The 20,715-nt window shown below is 43.0% G+C and overlaps 1 protein-coding gene across 4 annotated transcripts in view; it reads left to right on the top strand.

Annotated features, from left to right (window-relative positions):
- The window catches only part of LOC132904523 (uncharacterized), a 165,401-nt gene that overhangs the window by 134,150 nt on the left and 10,536 nt on the right, over positions 1–20,715 (top strand). The window lies entirely within an intron of this gene.

Here is a 20,715-nt window from a genome sequence, read left to right as displayed (position 1 = left end):
ATGGAAAATCGGCATGACGAAACGATCCAGTCTCGAATGAAATTCGGACTCAACTGCGAGGATTTCCCTTCGAATCAGATACGGACGCGTCGTTAACATCGCAAACAATGCACGCGAGGACGCGGCCACACGCGTCCGTTCTAGACGCGAGGCTGCAGCCACGGCGTAATGAGCCATCGCTCGTTTTCTGACGAGATCGCTGCGCTGGCTCATTAGCTTTCACGCCGGGCCCGTGTTCTACGCATACGTCCGCGTATAGACACTCGAGAATACGCTTCCGAGTTAACATCGCGAAATATTAATTACCACGTGCTGTCTAGCAACCAGACTGACACCTGTTCCATCTTCGCTCCTCCTATCGAGGAAGATTTAACAATAATGTTTTTCGTATTTAGAAAAGGATACAATAACATGGCATAGAAAAATAGGAAATAGTCGGTCTAACGCAAATAAATTCCTCTTGAGATTTACGAGCTTTGATAAAATAAAAGAATGAAATGGATCAGACATGTAACCAAGCAAACACTTGGAACAATATCCTGAATGAATAAATATCGCGTCAGACAATCGAAGGGAATCGAGTGGAGCGTTGCTGCTGTGAATTCTCCTTCGACTGTGCTTCAAGTATGCTCTCGAAGCCCGTCGAGAGCGCGAGAACGATCGATAAAATGGTATCGAGGCATTTAGATCGGCGCGGCGCGGCGGTTTGCGACGCTCGTTGCCGCGTGTCCGTGTCGGTGAACCCGTGTCACCGGCTGTCAATATTAGCCTAGCAGCCGAGACGTGCGATCGATTCCTCGAGACAGGCTCGTGACGCGGAGCGACAGGATATCAGCTCGATAAGATCGCGGCGTTGCGGCTCGGCTGGCTCGATCATCCGTATTCGATTTTCTCGGGTTTCTCGGCGTAATTGGAGAAACGGTTGCCAAAGCGGAATTAAGTGGTCGAAAAAAGATCGCGTTCACGGGACTGAGACCAATTAATTAGGCGGCATTCGATTTCTTCCGATCGTTTGAATTGCGATCGCTGAAGAACGATTGCAACAGTGTTGAACAGGGAATGATAGGTTTGGAAAAATCGAAAGAGAGAAGAACGAAGGCACCGGTAATCGAGAGTAATAATTACTTAATCGATGCATTTGTCATCGTGAGCCCCTTTAACGAGAGCTACTCTCGTTGAGCGGAACAAACCGTGAGCGAAGCTGGTCGATGGTTTTGCTGGACAAGTTTTATTTGTTGCAGAATCACCAGGATTATAGACTCGTATATAAACCACTCAGTCAAGACTTTGACTTTAATCGACTGACTGAACTAGAACTATTCCCGCTTTCGCTGGGAGAACGTATTTAAATCTTCGACTTCTCAAATAGAAAAGAGGCTAGTGCATTAGTCCGAAGATATACTGGCACAGAACTAGATTATTCTAGCGCGTGTACGCAAACTTTTAGTTCCATCGCAAATATTTGCTCGATACACTTTATACGAGCGCGTGTACCGATTCCACTTTGAAAATTTCATTTCCAATCTACGATCCTGCCTTTTGACATCCCACCATTCGTTTAGTCATAACCTGCGTGGAACTAAATCAATGCCATGAAAAAAGTCACGTGCGAGGTATGCGCGCGAAATAAAACCGTGGTAAGGCCCTGGAGGCAGAAGGTGATGCTGCTCGCGTGTATCTACGAACGGACGCGAATAGAGACGTTTCGCGATTTACGGCCCGGAGCCCCTCTGGTTCGTCCTATGAGTTCCCGGTTGATTTATGGAAGCTCCGGGTGTCGGCGATCCCAAGAAGAGGTAATCGATTCAGCGCCGGATAAATCGTGCCGGAAAAGTCGCGACGGAGCCCTTCGCGGTGAAGAAAGTGGACACAGACACACGAAGACGATGATTGATCACGGCCACGCTATTAGGAAATTTCGTTCAGTCGACTTTGGACAACTTTCGCGCGAAATAAATATTCGTTGCCGATCGAGGATGACTTTGGTCGATGGCTGATGGATCGACGTTTGCTCGACGGTGAAATAGGTATACGAAGCAACGCGTCGCGGTCAAAGTTCAGACGGGACTGCCATTATTTTGCGCTATTCAAAAGTGACTTTATTGACTATAAATACTACGAATAACGTATTGGAATTTTTAAACGAACGTATCCTTTTCGACACGGTGAACTGCCACGTTGTATTGTCTGGAATTATTAACAGCCTTCTCCTATGTACTAATAAAGCACTTGAGTGTTGCGGGTCTAATGTCACTCGATATATCATCAGTTTTAAAAAAGAAAAATCGTCAGATAACGAAAGGTAGACTTTCACGGAGTTATTTATATGAGTTACGAGACGTTTATCAAGGGATTAAAGTCTCTCATTTACCGCGGTAATATTTACTCTCCGCGATTGTCCACTTTCTAATAATTCTCATCTGTTGAACTACTCAGTCATCGGACCTACTCTTTAATGTCACCGGCCGTAGTTTATTCTTCGTCATCGTCGTCCATTAATCGCGACACTTTACTCGTCTAGTAACTATCGTCGGTTACTGCGACTTATCACAAGGGATAGCACGCGAAGGACACTCGAGATCAGATGAATATCAATAGCCTCGTCACGATCTATACCGTTCTCGGGCGAACCTATCGGAATTCAAAGATATTTTACCTTGAACGAGCTCCGTGTACACGGTAGCCGGGTTTGTAGGCGGAAGAAACAACAAGCCCCTTTGTTTGGACGCCTCTGCGCTGACTTCTGGGAAATCGGTCTGCTTCTCGAACCGTCCTCCTCTCTCTCCGGTTGTTTCTTTTGTCATTACCGTGGAATGTCAGCTGGGAATCATTTACGGTGGTAATTGCTCCGGCAAAATTGAGTTCTTGGACGTCGAGATGGGATTAATCGAAGTCTCGTGTCGCCAACCGGGGATCCCGCTTCTGACTCTTTGATGGTTTTCTCTTTTAGTCGAACCTCTAGCAACGAACATCCAATGAAAATGTCTTTAATCTACCCCTGATGTTTGATTTAAGATAAAACGCGGTAAGCAAACTAGGTTTATTTATTATTCTTCAAAGTCGAACGTACGGCCTACCATCAGAGCTAGGCTTTTACGATTCGTGTGAATCAGTTCGTCCGGAGTTTAATGTCGCGAACATCCTGTTCGACTTAATGGTCCAGGTCGACGCGAGCCAGATCGCTTTTTTGTTCGCCGATCGATTATCGTCGTTTACGCGCGTCAGATTGGATCGATGACGGTGTTTCAGCAGCGTTTTTGCACCGTTCACCTCTCCGGCGATGTGTTAGGTAACCGCGAAGATAAATAGTTCCGATGCAGCTTCGTTACCAACCGAGAGAAGAACGTTCTGAAGTGTCTCGTAAAATATGGGAAAGGATATTAGACGGATCGATTCGTCGGAAGGATAGTAATTTAGCCACGAACGATATTAAACTTGGTTACGGTTCGAGCCGTGGCTTCGTGCCAGTTACACGGAAACGATTCACAATTCACACCGGTTAGGCTTTTGCTCGTCACACTTTGACGCGATATCTTCGTAATAATCCTCGTAATACCAATGCCAAACGGACCTTTAACACCACCAGTCAAGACTTTTAAGGCGTTTAACAGTATGCCCTTTCGCATTCGCGACCGTTAACAGCATCGAATTCTTTTCCTCGCTCGACGCGACTCGTTCATGACTTCTTCGTAGCCACTCCACTGCCTCTCCATTAACCGCCTTAAAAATCTCCTTTTCCGTTATCCTTTGTCTTTCAACGCCTCGGAATGACTACTTAGTTCCCACCATTCACCTTCTTTATTTTGCTTCATTACTTTTCCATCCGAGGTGGTTCACTCGCAATCTACCTCCCTCGTCTGTCTTTCTTGTTCTTTCTCTTTCACCCGATTCCTCTTCTTCTTGGCTTTTATAATTACCGTACTGTCGACTTCTTTCTGCGTTCTGGTTATTCTCGTCGTTTTTCTCGCGCGTGTATCGCCGGTATGTTAACAACGCTCTCAAAGATTATTCCTGTAATCGCAATTTTCCATTGACACGGTTCAACCTTTCAGAACTAGGTTTAGATTCGTGGGCATACAACGAACGTTGAATTTCCAAGCAACAACAGGAAGAGAACATTAGTCTCCCGAAGAAAAGGTTTCCTTAATTTAGCTGCATTGATTAGAAACCTGATTCGAAAAACACGACTGATCGATTCCTTTTCTTCGTACGTGCCTGGCTATTGATTATACCAGTTCGCTATCTCAAATCAACTGTATTATGATAAATTATACACATCAAACTAACTGTATTGGACATTACTTTCAATCTACTTAATAATAGTCCAAGCACCACGCACGTCCATTAATTAGTATTCCATATCAATAACCGATCATCTGATTAACAAGTTAGGATTCAATAATAATTATAAAAATTTTTAATCACGGTGGTGTCGATAACATTCCAGAAACCACTAATTTGATTCTATCAGTAGCTATTTAATCGACGAAACTAATAAGGCATATTGTGCAAGAAAACGTAGTAGACTGTCTCACGGATAAAATAATAACCGATCCGTGGCGATGGCGGTGCTCAAAGAGGGTTAGGTTAAACACGGCCTGTTGCCCGGCGATCGTTAATTATCCTCGCAACGAATATTTTCTACCACGCATAGTGTAGTGCGAAGCATCGCATTCTTGCAGCAGCCGCTCTATCAAATCGACGTTTCCTAATTCGTTCCGAGGAAATCGTTAATACGTTCGGCCCGTGGATGCCGAGCTCATCATTTACACCGCCTCTTGCGGCGGCGGCGGCGGCGATGGCAGCAGCTGCGATCGCCATAGCGGCTGCGATTTAATCAGCGCGCGAATTCCCACGGATTGGCAGCACCATTTACAATTAGTCTTCGTCATCCGGTTCGGCATTAATTTTTAGAACGAACGTGCTCGCACGTCGCGGTCGGGCAAAGAGGAGCGTACACGCGCGGAGGCATCGCAGTAAATTCCATGCCTGTCACCAGCGACCCGGAGAAGTTACAATTCCTCGCCGGGACAGAGGAACACGATCGCTTTTATCGCCGCAGCTGTTTCCGTGTTATCGAGCTACTGCTCTGTTCTCCTCTCTTCTTGTTATTAATTCGAAGCGACTGTGCGTTCACACGTCCTCCATGATCGAGTGCTTTGTGCTTTTATCGAAATCGATAGCAAGGCTTTTCATATGTTTCGTAATTTTATATCGAATGAAAGGAAACAAATACACAGGAGGGAGATGATAAAACTTCAGTTCTGAGATGATAGAAAAAATATTTTAGACAAGAAGAACATTTTCAATTTATTAGTTTACATCTTTTCATTGCTTGTTTATATATTTTCCGACATTACACCGCTAATCACTACAATACCAAGTCTCTGCTTATTACCTTCTCGTGTAACAAAAAAGTAATATGTTTGCTGAAAGGGAACATTCTTGCTCTCCATTCTTGCTCCCGTCTCCATTATCGCTCATAGTTTCACGGTTGAATTAGTCTATAAATAACCTCGATCACTTGCCACATGAGATTGCATCCTGCGACGATGTACTCTCACCCGAGCCTTCGTTTGTTCGCGGTTGGAACGTATTGCCAGACAGCGAGCGGGAACGAACAGACGCACGAGGCGAGAAGACAACGATCGCGCGCGAGTCGCGGGAAAAGTAAAATTGGAACGCTCGGCACGCGAGGTCTCGAGATTGCCATCCCCAGTGTGGGTACATCGATTTTCAAGACATGACAAAACCACGACAACCTCAACCTCTGAACTTCTCGGGGATTATGCGTCTCAGAAAAAAGGATTCTGTCACTCGACCACTCTGGTAATGGTGTTTGCCGGCTTTTAGTGTTGTCCCTGCTCTTTCAGACGTATTTGTTCGCTGTCTTCGAACTTTTAGACGAAATACGAGCCTCTCACAAGCCTAAGTGATCAACTCCATTTTTTATTAATCTTTTCGTTTCGTCGCATAAGTACACAGAGTAAGTTTTTTGCTAAACTCATATATCGTTTTGAAGATATCGTAGCATTGAAACTGGAGATAGAAGCTAAATTTGAACATTGTTGCCATTTCCGTACGCTTAGATGTCTTCTGTTACGGAAGAGGGTTCCACCGAAAGCACTAAAACATTTTTACGTCGTCGTAAAAAGAATAAGGGTCTTTGTCATTCCTAATTACGTCTCCGTGAGTGGAAAGAAAATCGCGAACTAAAGGTGCAATAAAACGAAGAACAGCCTTCTACGAATCATATTCCTGAGAAAAGATAAGTGCAGGGGTAAGCGAGATAAAACGTCGAAGGTGGTTTGGACGTTTCCGTCAACTTAATGCTCAACTCCATGCACGGTCGAAGTTACCGTCAATCCCAGTTCAGTCGATTTCCATGCGATGATCGTGGCAATTAACTATTTATCGATTGATCTTACTTTACTATTCGAACAACTTCGCTCCGCCATCTTCGTTCCACTGAGTCTCATTCTACCAATGCACGCACTCTTCTTCTTCTATTGTTAGCACGCATCTTCGCGAACCTTTGAAGGACCTTGTCTCCGACCAGCGAAGCATGGAAAATGAGAGTACTTCTTGCGGATAGCCCGTGCCAGTTTGTTTCGCCGCTTTTTAACATGCCACCGAGAGATCTTGGCCTCTTGACAAATGCTTTCTACGTGTTCCTTTACGCTCCATTCCTCCGCGTTAGTCGTTTCTCCGGATCAGAAAAGAGGCCAATCTGCTGACACTGATCTCGCAATGTTGCAGAACCTGAATCTCGCGCTCTATTCGCTTCCTTCGTCTTCGTTGTTCTTCCGCGTCCAAGTTAATCAATGTGTAGAGCAACACTGTTTTAAAATGTTGTTCCAATCAACACATCGAGCTGTCGTTTCAGTAGAAATCGTTCTTGCTCGATTGACATGGTCAGCACGTGCGTGGGTGTCGACATTGAGAGTATCTCTTTTTGACACATGTCCCGTTGCACTTTCAGCTTCCTGCTGTTCCCCTCTGAGAACGCATGTGATTCGTCGAGCAATATGCGAGGTGGATACGCGTCAATCAGATTTATTATTCCAAATGAAAGATTCGAGTTGTCTCATCCGCCACTTTTATATAACTTTCATATCTGTCTTTTATTGGACGATTCTTTTTGTTCCACGTTAATACGAAGACTGATTTATATAATTCATTCACCGTTCGCATCTTCGTCCCAACGTCTTTTATCGTCGTTTTTATTAATGGACTAAAAGTAGAACCGGGCAGGTTGCGTGCCACAAGCAACTGAACACGCGACAAGTTCGCACGATGCTCATTCAATTAAAAGCCGCTGCGTGTTATGCGCTCGAACTTAAAGCGTAGCTTGCTCGCTTTGACCTCATTAATTCACACGATTCTAGCCCGGTGATTTACATTCTCGGTGGAGCAAATCGGTTTATTTGTAATTGGAGGTTCGAATGGAGGTGGAATCGAGTGAAATCGATCTGAACAAATAAGTTGAATAATTCGAGAACCGAGCCACAGTCGAATAGCAGCTTAAACAGACATCGAATCGTCGAAGAAATTCGAGTTCGCTGACACGTTTTAAACAGCTCGAATAGATCAAATTCAATTAGACTAGCTTCTGTAACCAACTCGTTCGAGGCATTACTCAAATGACCAGGTAATCGATCTGGATCGATGAAACGAGTTTATATCGACTCCGATTTCGTGTTTTCAAACGTTTCTCGGTTTGTGATCATCAACATTCGTCAGTTGTTGACTGCCACGTGCTCTTGTCATCCTTCCTATTGAAAATATATATTAGCCACTTGTCATAAACCACAGTAACTATTTCTAGAATGGCAAATGTATGAATTACTCAGCACGCAAGAAGGGAAACCTTCACGGTGTCTGTCAGGGAGCAATTAATTCGAAGCGTGGGAAAGTAGACGACGCTTTACAACCGCGACTTCCGCGATTTTAGATCGTGCAGGCACGCGTTACGTGTCGCTCACCAATTAAGGTGTCCATTACGTATTTTAATCGACGTTGAAACCGTTATGGCGGACGAACGAGGGCCGCGGGGTCGAGCATGAATCACTGTACGTCGTTTGCAAGGAACATACTACGCAACCTGGTAGCAGCCTCCTCTTTACGGTCGTTCGCGGCTCTGTCAAGGCCACGAAGCCGATCATCGACCATTTTATTTATCCTGATCACGTTGACGTAGCGAATTGACGAGCCGATGAAATTACACGACGTCTTTTCGTGAAAGGTTTCGTGATTGTTGATGATACCATCTTTGTACTGATACTCACTGTTATTGCGTATAAGGTGCTATGACTAATGCATAATTGGAAGCGCTGTCATTTGAATGTTATCGAAACACTGACGAACAATCGATAGAGCGAAGGTAACTATTCGTAAGTGGCTCGACAACCACGAGCGAATTCAATTTTATGCGGGCTGATTCTGCTAATAGTTTCGGGTTTTCGAAGTCGGTTTTCACGAGTATTTGCGATGGATTCGTGAAAGCGTTGCATGTTTCGGAGTTATTGCGAACTCGTGTTCACACGATTCCAAGGATTTGGATTTTAGAATGCTCCAATCATATCTTCCTAGGGCTTTCTTATATTTTCATACAAACTCACGAATTATGCAAGCCAGATCAAACTTTCGATATGGCAAAATTCACAGTTTATATTTCATTATGTTCGTCGCTAGCGGCGAATTCGACCAAAGTTTCACGTTTCCCTGAGAAATTCGACACGAGTCTACAGGTCGCTTCTTATCGAATCTCGAGGTATCGATCGATACGCTTCTTCTACCAAGTTGTACCTGACTTTACCGCAGAATTAACGTGACCAGAGTAAAGTGAAAAATTTCAGAAGCGAACAGAGTGGCCGATCGTTGCGGTTCGGCCTATCTCTAACCTGTAAGAACGTGAAAGTCGATTGGTAGCCACGTGTTCGTGTTGTTGGCCGGCTCGTAAACGCGCACTTTTTATTATGGTGAAACGTGTCGCGACCCTGTCCCACAGACTTCGTGGGATTACGTAAAAAACCATCATGGACTTGCACCAGTGCGCCACGCTACGTTTAATGACATAACAACGAAAACGTCGGCCCCTCGTAAAGCTAATTCAATGACTAGCGTCGCTTTTAGAATACGTGTCAAGTGCACGGTTTATCGTCTTGGAATGTGTCACGTAAAACGGACGCATAGAAATTTCAGTATTGTACTATTTGCGGAACCTTCAAAGAAGAGTGAATCGTCGAATTAACTTGCTGAATTCGATTATTATGCCATGTTATGAGTATACAGTGAACGCTGAACACCAATTTCTATCTGGTAATTAACCCGTAACTTTCAAGGATAATTTTCCTTTCGTTGGTCTCGAACGCGAAGTCAAGCGCTGACAAATGCCTTAATTGCTCTCGCGACCAGCCGCTACAACATGATCTATTACGCGTTTACCGCCGTTCTTTTAATTCACGAGTGTCGTTCAGGGAATAATTAACGTTGTTTGTTATTAAATGAAGGATTCTGATCGAAGCGAAATCGTGTAGCAAATGTTCCTCCTCTTTTTACGGCAACTTCCTGCAAGGATCTTCCAGGGATTGTATGAGGGCGCCAAGGCCGCAACGTAATTTATCGAGGCCAGAAACGAATGCACTAAGCACGAATCGTTGTTGTACGACGTCCGTAGAATTTTTCTAGGGGTATACGCATACAAGAAGAACCCGGTGAATAGTACGTAACGCGTTTGAAAGTTCGGACGAAATATATTACCGAGGGCGAGCGATAAGTACGCAGGTTAACGCTGTCATGCGGGCTTGATAACACCGATAACACTCTTCCCACGCACAGATACGAGCTTTATCAAGTGGTTTTCACTGAAACAAAGGCAATACTGCCTGATGTGTTACTCCAAGCCATTATTCACCGTCGCGACGTTTTAAAATTTTCTCATTTCCTTTATGCTTTTAGTTGCTCTTTAACTCAGATACGTTTATCTTAATCTTATCCCTAAAACAATGATCACAAGTAGATCTCTCAAATTTGTGGAAAATCTGAAGGTGCATCAGTTATTACTATTGCATTGTCGCTATCGAAAAATTAGATGGAATCCGTGTACCAACATGCAGATCGAAAACAGGCAACTTTATAGTCGTGAAGACGCGTGGATGAGGAATCGAGCGATTGACCTGAATTTCCACACATTATGAAAACAACGCTTATGCGCGTTTATAATAAATGCAGGCTGTTACGAGCGTAGTAGGCTGATGACTGTCATGCGTTTGTTCGCAGCGTGCAATTGCATTTTATAAACGCGTATGAATCACGGGGACCTTGAATGGAAATAAGCGTCGACTGACGCGCGAAAGTGAATCCTCCTTCGTCTCGAGAGGCTTATGAGCCAAAACGACGTATTAGTTTCCATTAATCGCGCGTCAAGAAATGCACGAGGTTTCGTGCTAAATGCAGAAACGATAATAACGAATATCGCTAAGTTTGAATCGGTTTGAACAACGATCATCGCCTGTGACGCAAATCAACGAAACGCATTGGACGGCTCGAACATTGTTACACGCGAATAATTTGATGTTCTTTTGTGCTTCGATCAACGAAAAATTGAAATTAAGATACGTTTTAATACGATGGGTGACAAGAATTTCCAGAATGATTCATGGATCATTTGCATCTTTTGGTCGTTGAAACGACCGATCGTTGATCATTGGGTGTGGTATAGGTTGCCAGATCGGACGGCGTAACACAAGAATGGTGTTTCGAATGCGATGAGCAATTGGAGTGAAGGACATGTCACGTCAAGGTTCTATTTCGCGAGATAAGTATGCAAATTCTCGCATGATTGTAAAAGCCTGCGCTCGTAGAAACTTTATCCTTCGTCCAACTTTCAAGTTATCTTCAATTTCGAGTGTCTTACAATTATCTGGACAGGCGTGTCCTTCAAACTCGTGATAAGCAGGTTAAAGGCGTGTTTCACTTACAAAAAACACTATGGAATTTCTTGATCGAGACCAAAGGTAAAGTTATGAAACTTCCATTGTTTATCTTTCTTCCGATACGTGGAAATAACTTTTATTTTTGATACGAATAAATTCTGTTCCGCGGCAAAAGGAAATCGTTTACGTAAAGTATTTCCATTTCCTATTTTTAATTCATCAGGCGCAAATCTTTCCTACAAGATCACAGGTGCTGATAGTGGTAGCAAAGTAGGATGAAAGCGTGGCAGTGGAAAGTGAGCAGAAACTCACTCTTGAGCTTCCTTCTTTTACACTTCTCTTCATGCTGATTCTTCTTTATAAAAACCTAAATGTCGCGACGGAACTTCGTTTGCAAGATGTAAGAACGATGCCGCGTCATCGACGATAATAGAGTAATTGGCGATTGTTCTCTCCAGGACGCGATGACATAACGCGTTTTTCGTGAGACTGCGAGTGAACTGCTTTCAGAATTCGTACGGAAGTAGTAGCGATCGATTCGTGATAGCTGTGCACCATGGGAAAATAGCGAAATACCTGTTCGTTGATGCTTATGGCTGCCCGTTGTTCAGCATTTCTGCTACTCATAACAGTACTCCACGGTGTTCAGAGCTGAGTAGGAGGAGAGAAGACAAGTACGTTGGCCGCAGGAGCGGGTTCCATGAAGACGAGGTCGAAAACCGTGACTCGCGACGCGAGACCAAGGGCAGACGATGAAATTCGAGCGAATCGTGGAAAATTGCTAATTGTGCCCGAGTGACGCGTCGCGCTCTGTGAACGGTCGTTTCTTCACGGCAAGGAAAATTGCTTGTTGCCAACAATTAAAGTAACAAGATGCTACCCTAAGTGTAAAATAACTATTTCTTTTATTGCGTTTTATAATATTTTTTACCGACTGTTTTAATTCTAATGTTGATATTTCAAACTTGTTCTTGTTTCTACAAAGAAAGATCCTTTTATGTAACAAAAAGTTTGTATCGCTAAAAAAATACGATTGGATGCAAACAGCGTTGCGAGATTAAGAAACACAGTTATCTATAAAACAATTTACATTTCAAGCCTCACAGTTATTTCGAAATTCGACGATTATTTCGAGCAGCGCAGCGTCGCGAACCTTCTCGAAAAGCAATCCAAGGATCGAAACAACGAACCGTAAATTTCAATCGTTCGTATTACCGATTCGTAAAAAGTCGGCCCAACATTGCCGACAGTGTCCTCGACAGTACTGTGACTGCTGCAATTCCCGGGGTAACGAGGCGTACTTTCATCCGATATCCTCAAGTCGAAACGCATTTTTCGAGATCGCCAGCGAACGAAGGTTACCTACTTTTCGTGCAACGCGAACAACACGAGATTTCACTCGCATTGTCGCCGTTGTTCACCTGGTGCTGCATTTCCACAGAAAAAGAAACCGAATAACCAAACGAAATAAAGCTCGATTTCGTGAAACGCCTTCAATTTATTTGAATTTTGTTTCAATAGGAAATTAAAAGTTCTTCGAACCGAATATCGTTTCCCGGACGTGTCGAAGGCGACAGTCTCTAATTTCCAAAGTTTCACAGGACGTTCGTGGCAAACAGTACCTCTGTTTTCACTTTTTACAACGCGCAACGTCTTCATTTAGTTTGACGTGCACCATGTCCGCTGATGTCTTTTTTTCCAAGTGCTAATTACCTTTTCGTGTTGCAAATTGCCGAAACGAACAGCTGGTTGTCAGTCGTTAGCCTCGAAAGGACCAAAGCCGACGTAGAAACGCGTTCACGATGCGAACATTTACATACGCATACTTAGATAGGTATCGCAGCCATTTGTATTTAGTTAACACCTGTGCTGTTTGAAGCAACGCTCTCGCGAAAACAATAGGCAAGTCGATTACGTTGCACTCGACCTGGCATCCTGAATAAACTTTTTCAACGTAGAAAGCGAGAACCGATCGATATTGCGACCGCGATTCCATGAAATCGGCTTAGTCGTTGCTCTGGATCATTTGCCAACATTTTAGGGTTTCTCTGTGTTTCGACGATATACGAAGCCCTTGTGGATAAAGTATGATAATACGGATGATAATTCGGAGCTTCTGAGTATCTTCAAAGGGTTCGATATAATAATATTGATCGAGGCTTTCAAGCGGCTTACGGAACGATCACGAGACTGAAACGCTCCATATGGCTTTGTATTTGAATCGCCTGATTAGCGACAAGTGGCAATACAAAAGGAGACAGGTGGCTATGAGTTTATGGAGTAGGTTTAAAACGTCGGCCACCTTCAGTGGAATTCGATCGCAAGTGTTTTGTGAATTAATGATAAAGTGTATGAAAGAGATAAAGTAATAGATCGTTGGAATTCCAAAGCTTCGAGATATCGGTATGGATATTTAATTCCACTACGATCTTTGGAACATTTTTATCTCATTTGTATTCTTTCATCGTTAAAGAATTTCTTGAATTTGACGAAAATGTGGTACAGTCGTTAGAACGTGTAATTTTTTCTTTTACTCTAGTGTCTTTCTAAAAGTTCTCAGAGTGTCCTCGTTTGTTAAAACGACAGCAAGATTGGGATACAAAAATTTGAGAATCATATTTTTGTCATAGTCTCCCTTACGCAGCGTTTTATGCATTGAGTCCAGCTTTTAATTTTTCTACTCCGTTCTAGCAAATGGAAAAATATGTCTTCAGAGTTGTCATTTGCATTATGCACATAGCGTGATTTATATGATAAATAGTTACGTTACTGAATCACTTTATACAGTTACGTTTCTAGTTGGGCGATCGTTTAATAGCGGCAAATGGTATTAGCCCATCACGGCACAGGCGCATCGGCTTCACGGCATGAAAACGCGCGTTCCAGATGATTCGCTTGAATCGGCATCCTTTCGTGCCACCGGATACGACGATCGCCTCAGCGATCCGTCCGAATGACTAAACTGTTGCCCTGACACTCTCATAAATATTAAATTGTTGCACTTCCTTCTTTCGCCCGTCCCTCTTTCTCTCGGTTCGCCAGGTCATCGTCGTATCGGCGACGAAGTTACGCGTGATCAAACTCGGTTTGAGTTAATTAGCGAAATGTCGTAATAATTGTTCTGCAGCTCGCTATTTCCGCTGTTGTCTACCAACTATAACTCGACCTCAATGGCTTTAACCGACAAAATCTTGCCAACTTTGGCGTCCACTGACTTTCATTCGATGTTTAATGCTTTTACTTTAGTTCCAGCATTTCATTTGAAGAAAAATCAAAAGTTCGTTGAGCAAAGAGAGGAGACCTTGCCCTCAGAGCACCATCTTTTGGAAATACGAATAGATTAAGTATCGTAAAATCATATACCAAAGATTCCTAAAAGAGAAACAAACTAAATATATCATATAAATTTTAAATTATTGAATCGATAGGTCGATACACTGTAAAGGAGCGTCACTGATCGCCCGGTCTTGAAGAAATATTATTGAAGTAAACACCCGGTGTGTTTCTCGCATTTAATTAATTATCAGAAGGTTTACGTATTCGTATGCATACCCACGCGCAAATAAACGATGATAAATAAATCCAGTTTAAAACACGGCCTCTCACAACCCAACAGACACCTCCAAATAACATGGAAACCACTTTTTCCACTTTGCACGAACTTAATTGGTCACGTATTAAATTGGTAAGGCAACCAATTTCGAGCCTGCTGGAATATTCGTGATTCGGAGGAACATTTCAACGACGTTTATCTCACTGCACGAGCGATTCGTTCTTGTTCGTGCCTCGATACACAATACACGCATCGGTATTTCCTTGGAATTTAATGTTCCTCGATCGGTGGACCGGAGGACTGGTAATCGCGTCGAATAAAGCAAATCGAGGCAAGGAGAACGGAATCGTTATTGGTTCCAGATTGGTCGAGAACTGGATGTCGTGGTCGTGGCAATAAACTGACAACCGATGAAAGGATATTATCAACACGCCTAATTATTTCAGATCTAGACGATAGCGCAAGAAAGAGTTAGCTAAACGATTGTAAGCGGAAATTCGTGAAAGCACACGAAGGACTAACAAATGCAAAAGTTTTCTTACACAGAATCTTCGTACTCGACATTGCACTTTGTTGCCACTTCTATCTGTCCTCAGAGTCACGGAATAAAATCGTGACGATCCAGGCAAACTTAAATTATTCTCGAATATCCGCTGCTCCTTCGTAATGTATTATTTCGTATCGATATACCGTGGCATGTAAATGTCACTTCGCGATGTACGTGATATTCATGCGTATAATAAAACGCGTTCGCATTAGATATGTTGTTTTCAAACGTAGCGTTCTCTCTATATAAATGAAATGTAAATTAACATATTGTTGGCAGTTTCATGCGATTACAGTTCTCTTGAATCACTTTCGAATTAATTTTTCATCATGAACGTTTAAAAGCTTGGCTGTTACAATTTCTTCGAATTACGCTAATGGTGCAAGCACGTGTACACTAGCGATTGCTGGGAATAACTTCATAAATTTTCCTCTTTCGAGAATAAACATCGACTTTACGGCGTAAAGTCTTATCGATATCGAGCGTAGAACGCGAGTCAAAGATACGCAATGGAATTTCGAAAAAAGCGGGTCAATATGTTTGCATTGGTATTATCTGCTTGTCCAAAGTCGATATCGTTTCTGGAGATAAACACCCAACACTTGAGCTCGGCTATAGATCGAAGGCGACCGGCCGTGAAATACGCTGCTAACCATCAATTACCGTGATATACTGGTTCTTGCAGCGACTACCGGGCGAAAGAAGCTGCATCCCGCCGATAATTCGCCGATTCTACTTTTAACTCTTACAACCGAGCTGCAGCATTGTTATTTGCCTCGCAAATTTTTTTTTGACAGACTGCAGTTGTTCGACCCACGATTTATAGGTAATTTCAACTTAACGATCGAACGAGTCGCGCTGCCTTACGTAATCGGTCTTTTTAGATTTTTTATCGTTCATTTTCTTCGACCAACACCCTGTCGAAAAACCAGCCTGCAGATTAGACAATGTCCGATATAATCGAAGAAAGGAGAAAAACAGAAAATCAACGGTATTTCGAGACGTTTTTATTAGGGAAATTTACGACAGGGAATTTGGAATGGATAATCGTAGCAAATTCCGTAATACGTAAAGCTGCCTAATATACAGTTTAATATTACGGTAAGGAAACTGGAGCAATAAAGTTTCGAAATTGGCAACGTTCGCTAAGTGGACTCCTAATTGATCGTGCTATTAATCTGAGCCTAAGAATCGATGAACCATTTTTAGAAACATCTAGGATTTCTCCTCTGCCTTTACCTCGTGAAAGAGGAAAGCATAGACAGAAAACGTGAAAAATGAACAAAATTATAGTTCTACGATTAAAGAAAGGCTTTAGCCTCGTCGTAGCGTCTTCCGCGCTTACGCCTACTTAATTAAGCTCTCTTGATCGCCACCAGAACGTAAGGACAAACGTGCTTTACTGAGGGAGAAAAAAAAAGATGCGAACGCGTCGACAGCTTCCTCCTGGTTACTCGCGTGCGTGCTTTATCCCAGGCGATAATTATCCGCATTCGAGAAGGAAGAAAAAGAGGAACCGAGGAGAAACACGTGTCGTGAAAGGGGTCCCGTGCGTGTACGTCGTTACGTATGGTCATTACCAGGAGTAACTTTTAAGCCTGATGTTCGCCAGCTACCCGTTGCGGTCAGCTCCGACCGGCAAAATGCCTCGTTACTTATTTTACGAACGAACCTTATTACCAGTTCTCGTTTAAAAGCACGTCGTGTGCATATATCTCGAGCGCCAAGTAATTTGTAAAGCACTTTCCCTGCGATCTGTTTTCCGGGTTCGAGCTTTTCCACCGATCCGACTGGAAATTGTTGTTTTTCTCTAGCTTGTTTCGAGATCGATTCAAGAGGTAATCAAGAAAGAATTCAATAGGTGATGCGGATGAATTTGCACGATCGGAGAACGCAACAGGAAATCGCGGTCTCCTACAGTCGCGACTCCTGTCTCCTGTGTCCGCTTACATAATTGTATATACTTATAAAATTATACCTATATCTCGCGCTATCACGCGCCGCGCCGCTTGCGCAACACGTCGAGTTACACGGCCACGTTACGTAACGCACGATTTTACAATGGAATCGTTTACGGTACGCGGCCGTTTCTGGACGATTAAACAAAAAGCCATGAAAAAAAAGGAAGTGGAAGGCAGAGCCGAATCGAGCAGTTCGTTCTAGAGGTCGGAGCATTCTAGGACAAAGATACGTACGAACGCAACGCTCGCGGAAGCAATTCGCGTGCTCGAGGATCCGGGATGACTGATTTTTCTTCCAGGTTCGTTCTCACGCTGAACTATCGCGCGCTTCGGAAATGATAGAGCATCGGACCCGCGCCGATTTCTCGTGAGATCTTCCTTTTTCCTTTTTTTGCCAACCAAACTCTCGACCCGATCGTTTTGAAGATTTAATTTTCAAGGATGTTTTTGTGCGTGACGCAGGTAGTGCGAATTAATGGTTGTTGTTTGATGCGGGTCTCGTGATAGTTCGGAAGTTCGCCGGTAATTTTTGTTTCGAACTAATCGCGTTTCACTTGACACACTTTGTTGCGGATCCGAATTATTACTCCCGCTGAATTAAGGAGATTTATTTTCTCTAAATATACGTATACGAGGAAGTATTAAGGAGCAGATAAGTATTATTCGAAAGAACGGTCGTAAAAGTGGTTCAGAAACTCGTGGAAGATTTTAAAAAGAAATTTAAACAGAGTCGTTTGACCCGTTTGCGTTCTTTGTTGACAAAATTATGACGAGTTGATTGGTGTCGAGTTCTCTGGTCCGATCACGACAAAATCGTGTCGAGTCAACCACGTGATTAGAATCGAGATGCAAATTTTACTTTCGTCCTTCGCTCGGACTACCTCGTTACGACAAAAACTTTCTTTTCCGCCGGCAGCCACGCACGTTCCTAACCAGAACGGGACAGAAATCCAGCGCAAGATAGCCGTGTGAACTTCTAGTCCAGCAATTCTTCGAAGAAAAGTTTCTGTTTTACCTTTCTGTCTTATACCTCCCTCGCTTAAAGCCTTATGTAAAATCATATAACTCGTAAAACTTATTTTTCTGCCATCAAGCAAAGAAAGTACAAAACATAGACAGTAATATATAATTCGTTAATTAAGAATCGTAAGAGATTAGATTTTTATATCCAGTTATAATCGAGTCATGTTTCATCGAACAAGGTATTCGCGATTGATTAATTCAAGAAAGCGACTCGAGGCGTAGCTATTTAACCATGTTTCGCATTACTCTTGTTACGCATGTACGTTTCAAAGTACACCTATATTTGGGCCGTAAATCCGGCACGCGATGACGATATACCGACAGACGGAGCATGACAATATCAGCCCAGATTCGATCGAAACGAGCAAATTTGACATAGATATCGAACCGCAATAACGTCGATTATTGCCTCGCAAAAAATCAAGTATCAATTAATGATAAGTCATCGGAGATATCGACTGTCACGGACTTTGATTTCAACCGAACGATTGCACCGAGACTGAAATAATTGCTGTACTGATTGTCATCGCTTTCGAATCGTAAGAAGGATATAATTTAAAGATCATACCATAAACGATAGCCAAGGAACCACTTTAACTGACACCTACATTAAAATAGAAATTTGCTTACGTCCTAGTTTCTTTCTTTCATTCTTTCTTTTCTTCCGACGTTGAAAGAATAGATAGTAAATCGTTCGTCTAAAAGATATTACATGATCTTTTCTCTTCTCTAACAAAGCGTTTCACATACTAGATCTGCCAACAGATGTTACACTTTCCTTCCGATTACGATGACTTTCGCACGAAACGCTGCTTACGTAATTTCGTCTGATCCTAGGCAAGTAAAGAGAGCGTTACTCGTCATCCCGACGATCGGGTCACTTTCCACGCGGACGCGTCTTTGCGGAAAAGCCGCTGGGAAAGGATCGGGAGCGTTCCCCGAACCGGAACGCTCGTTGAAATTCACGTAACACGCTCTCGTCGTATCCGGTATCCATCGGGCTGCACTTGCATTATAATCCGAGTATAGGGTCTTTCGTGTCCTTATTTAAAGGGACGACAAAGTGAATCATTGCGGATTAATCAATCACGCCTCGCGATTAATCGACGCGGATGCGTCGGTAAGAATTTCGCAAGCTAGGCGCCCGAACAATGGATCACTTTTACTCTCGGCACGCTCGCCAAAGAGCACTTTGTGTTCCGTTCGTGGAATCACGAATAGGTTCGACAAACCTTAACGCCAATCCCATGCGCCATTGCAAATATGAGAATAAATTACATCGAATAAAAGGGAATATACTATTTATAACGAGCCGGTATCGACATTTTCTTCATGGACGTGGGCAAACGTCCCGTTCCACTGGCTTTATTAGAATTCTCTAGAGTATAATTGCGCGTCAATTACGCGCAGAAACGTAAATATCGCGGTGAAGTGTATTAAATATGGGCGTAGAAACGAGATCGCTAAAGAATTTCCATTCTATCGGCTCGTATGCTTATTTATGTCTTGTCCGTGGATGGGGGGCCCCGTTCAATCGCGATTCTACCAATACTCGAAATTTGATCACGACACAGTAATTACGCTTATGAATATACGTATGCAGATAATTTCTATCGAGTATTAATAGGATAACTAGGAACGGACCCTCCATCTGAACATAAACGTTGCATTCTATTGAATTGCCTCGTATTTCAAGCTTATTACCATTTCACGACCCTCTCGCTGAAGATATCGAAATAAAAAATTCCGCGGGTTACGAAAAAATCTAAAAGTTCAAAGAGCAATTATGCGTAAGTTTATCACTCGTAATTGCTCGAACGTTTGCGCCTGAACTAAGTACAAACAAGAAATCGTGACACTCTCGAGAAAGAACATGGAATCTAAATTTCGAGGAAATTGCGTGTTTACGAATCGTCCACTTTTTTCTCCGAACATCAACGTGTATCGCGTCCAGTTAGAAAGACGCCGCCTTCTGGATAATCAGACGCGAGTTCATACGAACGAACCTCATCGAAATTCGAACGAACCTGTCTCTAACCAGGCGCGAACTGGAAATTCAAGTATAACCTAACCTTGTAGTCGTAGGTACGTCAAGTCGCACGATCAAAGCGAACAGATGCGCAACTATTTACGTTCGAACCTTACCATGTGCGTATTTCCTGTCTCGCGATGCTCTATTTTCGTGCGTTTATTTTTGATAGCTGAGCAATAACGGAAATTTCGGGCGTGGTGCCGGATCAAACAAATGACGAAGACGCGATTGTAATATAGAACAGTATTTGTCTTGCTAGACGATGGATCATCTTCGCCAAGATATCCTACGGCAATAAAAATGAAGATAAGAAAACCGTAAGAATTTAGGTCGATGCGTATCGTTATGTAATTCAAAAATTCCTAAAGATTGCACCGACCCTAATCAATAACGCTAACTGTCTTACTTCGCAATCGATCACACTGTAAATCACACGGTGTAAACTTTTCAAACAGCCAGCGTTAGACGAATAATTACTCTTCGTATTTCGCTCCAACTCTTTGGGCATGTTTTTGTAGTTGCACAACGAAACTAGTCAATCAAGTAGGTTATCGATAAGTAGTCGAGTTGTTCGGAAAATGCGTAGCGAAATTTAAGAAGTACGACTTTCTGAACAACTGTCTTTGCGATCTAACTCCATCAGAATCTCTTAACGTAAGCAT

Source organism: Bombus pascuorum, chromosome 2 (assembly GCF_905332965.1).
Source record: "Bombus pascuorum chromosome 2, iyBomPasc1.1, whole genome shotgun sequence".
Lineage (NCBI taxonomy): Eukaryota > Metazoa > Arthropoda > Insecta > Hymenoptera > Apidae > Bombus > Bombus pascuorum.
This window is presented reverse-complemented; position numbering and strand designations above follow the sequence as displayed.